General features: G+C 31.7%; 1 pseudogene; it reads right to left on the bottom strand.

Annotated features, from left to right (window-relative positions):
- Window positions 1-640: 640 nt before the first annotated feature.
- LOC143389064 (uncharacterized) lies at window positions 641-5,789 on the bottom strand (annotated as a pseudogene).
- Window positions 5,790-6,171: the final 382 nt, after the last annotated feature.

Below are 6,171 nucleotides of genomic sequence, written 5' to 3' on the forward strand. Positions count from 1 at the left end.
CATCTCAAAAAATACAATAGCATCTCTGAAATAATTTTAATGAGAGTATATGAATATTTTTCCAAATAAGCACTATTGTATTCTTATATTACACTAATAACTAAAAAGCATTATGTTTTCAAAATTACCTTTTTTGTTTGTAGAAATGTTTGGGTTTTTAAAAAAATCTACATAATTATAAAACATTGTCTTGGTAAGCTCAAACTTTTTGCAGTGTGGTGTATGAAGTCTTCAAAACATGTCTTTTCTTACTACTCCCTCAACACTACAAATAAGCAACCTTTAAACTATACTGGCCATGTTCAGAAAACTAAACAGCAAAGGCTTTATTTTTTAATATTGCCTACTTTAGCAAAGAAGGGACCTCCTCCATGTAATATGCTGAAATAAAAATACCAATACTCCATCATTTTATAATTATCTATAAATAATAGAGTATATACATGAAACTTAACATTCTTTTAAACCAACTGAGTTAATTTCCTAAAATTTAATTTTATTTTTCTGAAATAGAAAAAGTTTTCAAACACTGTCTTAAAATTCTTATTACTTATATAGTACTTTGATAATTTCTTTAATTTGTGTTACCAAAATGGATCAAAAATAACCCTTTAAGTATCTAGGTTGCTATAAATAACCATCAATATCTTCTTTCTCCTCTCATAACTATAGTATCTGGGAGGTCTAGCAGTTCATTGTCCTGCAAGTCAAGGTTGATTATGTGTGTGCAGTTTCCAATCTCCTTTGGAAGGTTTTCAAATTGATTATGAGCTACATCCAGCATAATGAGGTTACATAATTCACCTGCAAATTGACCAACATAGTGATTTAATAAGCATTATTAAATAATATCTCAGGTAATACTAGGATGCAAGGGAGTAATTTTCATGATTTTGAAACATAACTAGAAATATAATATTATTACATTGGCAACATTTTTTTTGAAAATGGAAAATCAATGAACATACTTGGATTGTAAGAACAAAACCTGGTTTTCTCCAACACATTTACATTCTTTCTGAAAATATTAAAATTGAACTCAAAATTTGAATCTATTATTTCCAAATTACACCTAATAACATGAAAATATTTCTTGTAAAAGATTACTTTACTAATCTGTCATGTGGGGTTTTCTTCTTTTGTCCTGATGATTGAACTAAGGGTCTCACACCTACTAAGAACATATTTTACCACTAGCTACATCCAGGGTTCCATGTCATATATTCAAGTAGCAAATTTAACCACAAATTCTGGATGACATAGTCCAGATTTAAAAAGCTGACAAATATAGCACAATTATATCAAATACAACTTGAGTTCAGATGGAGACATGCCTTACACCTCAAAATATACATGCTTAATACAGGCATATAATCTGATGTTACATAAATACATAATTTTTTAATAAACAAAAATAACTTCTCAATTTAATAGAACTTTAAAACAATAGACAATGAAGACAGAGTTGGCATGGCTATAATTTCAGACAAAGCAAACTTCAAAGCAAGGAAAATCATCTGGAATACAGAAAACATTACATAATAATAAATGAACAGAATAATTCACACTAGACATAACAATCCTCAGAGCTTGAGTACTTCCACATCTTCACTGTGTCTGTTTGGTGCTTAGTGCAAAGCATTATATTAATTGAAAGAATAAAGATAATGAAGGAAATTTTGGATACTTCTACTCTTCATTTTAGAATAAAACTTAAGATCTCTCATCATCTTTTCAAAGACATAATACGTGAGGATGTTTCAATTCCATGATTTGTTTTTAGAATTAGAAATTTAGGAATAAAAGACAAAAGTTAGGTAGCTGCAAATATGAATCATTTAATGGCATAAAATACACCAATTTAAAAAGTTATGTTCAGGAGCTGGGATTGTGGCTCAGCTGTAGAGCTGTTGACTAGCACGGGCTGGGTCCAGGTTCTATCCTCAGCACCAAATAAAAATAAAGGTATTTTGTTGTGTCCATCTACACTTTAAAAACAAATATTTAAAAAAAAATTTTAAAGTATGTTCAATTTTCAGTAAAAGTGCTGCTTGTATACTCTCAAGAACAAAGTAAAGTTAAATTTAAAATCTTGTTAAATAATTACTCATTCAACAATATTATATTAATGTCTAGGTAATTTGATAGCAATGCTATAGAAAAAAACCCTAACAGAATGACTTGTGAATTTAAGTCAAACTTTTTAGGACTAAGTATAGCACAAAAACAAAACAACATTAACAAAGAAAAGCAATAACATCTCACATCTCTTTACAAAAATTCAGCTGTTGGCTGAGCATGATGCACATGCCTGTAATTCCAGTATCTCAGGAGGCTGAGACCAGAATACAAAGAGATCAAAGCCAGCATCAGCAAGGGTGTAGCATTATGCAATTCAGTGAGACCCCGTGTCTAAATAAAATTCAAAATGTAGTGTGGGTGTATCTCACTGGTCATGTGTCCCTGAGTTCAATTCCTCCGAAAAACAAAAAATTCAGTATTTGTTTTTCCAAGTCTATACTTCCATCCAGCAATAAGCCATAAATGCAGATCAAATTTTGACAATATGATACTAACAGAAGTCATTCTACAATCTCATTTCTATGGGACCATATGTAATAAATCACTTCCACGCAGAAATTCTTGGGAGTATTTTAATACCTCTTGAGCAAACTATACTTTCTTCATACATACCATGTATTACTTCAGAAAGTCTATAATCTGAAGTTAAAGTTAATATTTAAGTGTCTAGACTTAAATCTAATAAAACACGTTATCTAGAAGTCTAACTGCATTTTAAAACTCAGAACATTATCTCCCTGAAAAGCTCCAGAGCCTGATATCAGAAAATTTCCTTTGTCACTAACAAGATCTATACTGAATGCAAGAATGTATTTAATTAATCTTTGTGTATTTTGAATGAACCTTTTACAAAATAAAAGCTTCCCTTTTAAAAATAAAAATATACTTTGTATTTTGATTTTTAAAAACTCTTACAAAAACCCCACAAAATTGTAACTTTAATTTCACAAAATTGATGCCAATAAATTTCTATATTCAAAATAGTTCAGAAGTTTTCCCATAATTAAAAATAAAGATAATTCATACTTTACTGACTTTACATATCTTGATTCATTACTTTTTTCCTACTACTATTCTTTTAAAACATTTCCTTTATTTTCTTACTATTCAGCTTACTATACAAGACAAGAATGAGTGTTATAGAAATGCTAAGTGTTGTTTTACTACAGATCTCTCTTCTTCTACTTTTCTGTTCTGGATTTTTTTTGTTTGCTGTTTTGATTCCATTTTTGATACAATATGTTGCCCAGGCATATCTGGAAATGTTGGGCTCAAGCCACCTTCCTTGCCACAGCCACCCAAGTAGCTGGGATTATAGGCATGTATCACCCTGCACAGCTACTATGTTTGATTATTTTCCTATTTTTTAATTGCATCATATTAGTGATACATTAGGATTCATTCTGATGCAATTATAAATGCATGGAATATGATTTGCTCCAATTCAGTATAAAATACTTGCCTTTATCCACCCCCTCAGATCCTCTTTCCTTTCCTTTATTGATCTTTCTGTTATTTAAGTGCATTCATTTTTTTAAATTAATGTCTTGTGGACATACATGATGATGAGATTCACTCTAGTATAGTAATATTAGAGTTTTAAATAAAAATGTAGGTACTGCCAAAATTTAAAAACATGTTTTTCTATTTTCCTATGGCACTTCAGGTTCACAAAGGTATAATATGAAGATCTTTAGAAATACACTAAGTAGAAAGTGATGTGAATTTAAAGCCTTCAGATAAAAAAAGGAAAGTTAGAGAATGGGCACATAGAGCCTTAATATATCTAGTATAAATATACTTTGAAAACAGATGACAACTTATTAATTAAGCAAACATCTTTCAAATTCATTTTTCCAATCAAAATCAGAACTGATTGTGTTTGCAATAAAGGTCTAATTATATCTATATTCTATCTTACATTTTAATCCTACAAAATAATCTCAAGTCATGTAATATTAAGTAGATCACAGGGAAAATGGAAATTAGAAACAAATATTAGGGATTTTCTGATGTGTAAAAGCACTCCACAGAATTATTTAACATAAAAAAATAGTAAAATCAATAGTAATAACCTAAATGTTCTTACCAATTTCAGCAGATAGTTATTTGATTTTGTTCTCTCGAATGCTAAGCACTCTTGAGTTTTGACAGGTTTTTTATGTCCTTTTCCACAGTAGTTATGCAATTAAAGCGAAGGTAGAGAGTGGTGAGAGAATCTAACCTATACACCACTGAGGGAATTTCTCTCAGTTTATTATGCCAAAAATCAAGAGAGAGTCAGTCAAACTGGTAATTGAATTTTCACTTAGAGCCAGTATCATGAGATTTACTAGTAAGCCCACCACTGCTGGGAGGGACTGCAGTTTGTTACTGTATAAATAAAGTTTGGTTAATTGAGTCAAGTGTTTGATTGATGATGGCAATATGTGCATAGACTTCTTGGATAAGTTCAAACGCACTGCATTCTCTTCCAGGCATTTATTGAGCTCTTTAGTTACTTCTGCATTACTGTATTTTTTCCCAGTCCCACATGCAGGACATGGCCACTTGATCATATTGTCAACTAAAAAAGCCACCCCTGGTTGGGCAGCACTGGAGACCTTTTTTTCCATCTTTGGCATCTTTCCCTTTGGATTTAGGTTCTTTTTTAAGGCTTTCTCTCTCCAAAACTCCAGAGGTCTTTGATATCTTTTCTCTTTCTTTGACTGATGGCACTTGCAGATCTTTCTTTTTAGAGTCTTTTTTTTCCCTAAACTACCACTCATGGTGACTCAAGATTGAAAAAAAATGCATTAACTTTTACTTTATTTTCTAGAAATTAAATTCAATGTTGAACAGAAAAACATCCTACACAATGAAACAGGTGTTGGCTTGAAAATGTAATCAGCATGGAGTAACACCCATCTGTCACATATTGGATCTAAAAGTACTCTGTCCATTTCTGAAAACTCATTCCAACTGGTAAAATGGTGCTGGTCAATCAATGATTCATTAGAATTCCTGAAATATAATAGAGAGTATTAAATTACCTTATGTTATAATTAATATGAAGTAAACAGCCTCAGAAAAACAGTCTTTCTGTGAACTTTGTTGTGAAGAGTGGTCACAGAGAATGGGAGAACACTGTCTGGGACTGGAGTCTTGGATGACCTCATGGCTGGGGCATGCCTGGTAGACAAGAATGTTTCTTTGCAGAGGTATAGAATGCCTACCTGATGTTGTAATGCCCTCTATGAGGAGACTCTGTGCTAGAGTTTTATCAAACTCAAATCAAACACACAGCTCCTGGGAATAGAGGAAATCTCTTGCTAGAATACCACACTGTTCCACCAGTTCCGCCTCTTCTGAACCTGCCCACCTAACAGTAAGTTCAGACAATAAACTTTGAGAGCTACACAAAGGTCTTAATGTTCCACACTGCAACTATGGGTTATGGACTAGTGCATGATGTTGCTAGCCGTATAAACATCTGAGTACAAAGAATAATGCTTCTAGAGGCTTTAACCTGAAAATGAGGCATATATATAAATGAAGAATAGTGGCATAATTTATTAGATCTTCTTCTCCTTTAGAGAACAGCACTGCACCAACCCCAGATTTACATTCAAAAACATCTGTCTGTATGTGAGTCTTTTTTCCTTATCCCTCTTTGCCTCTTGCCAGAACCTGCTAGTTTGGCCATACTGGTCACAGGATTTTGCCATCTTCATATTACTTGATACAATATTTACTGAACTTTTTATTATGTAAAATGAATTGAAAACTTAAAAAAATTAATAAGGCAGACCCTCTCTTCAAGTAATTTGGAATCTGACAGAGGTAAATGGTTACAAATCACTCTGTTGTAAAACTTTATGGAAGTTAAAGTGAGAGAAATCACAACGGCAGCTAACATTTATTAAGTGCTAATACAAACACTGAAGAATTTACAAATATTTATATATTTTACATGGATATATATATATATATATATATATATATATATATTCAGCACTATGAGATAAACTATTATCCACATTTTCTACAAAGGGACACTGAAACACAGAAGTACTTTTAGATAACTAGCTTTGTTACCATGGAAGTGAA

The sequence above is a fragment of the Callospermophilus lateralis genome, unplaced genomic scaffold (genome assembly GCF_048772815.1).
Source record: "Callospermophilus lateralis isolate mCalLat2 unplaced genomic scaffold, mCalLat2.hap1 Scaffold_43, whole genome shotgun sequence".
NCBI lineage: Eukaryota > Metazoa > Chordata > Mammalia > Rodentia > Sciuridae > Callospermophilus > Callospermophilus lateralis.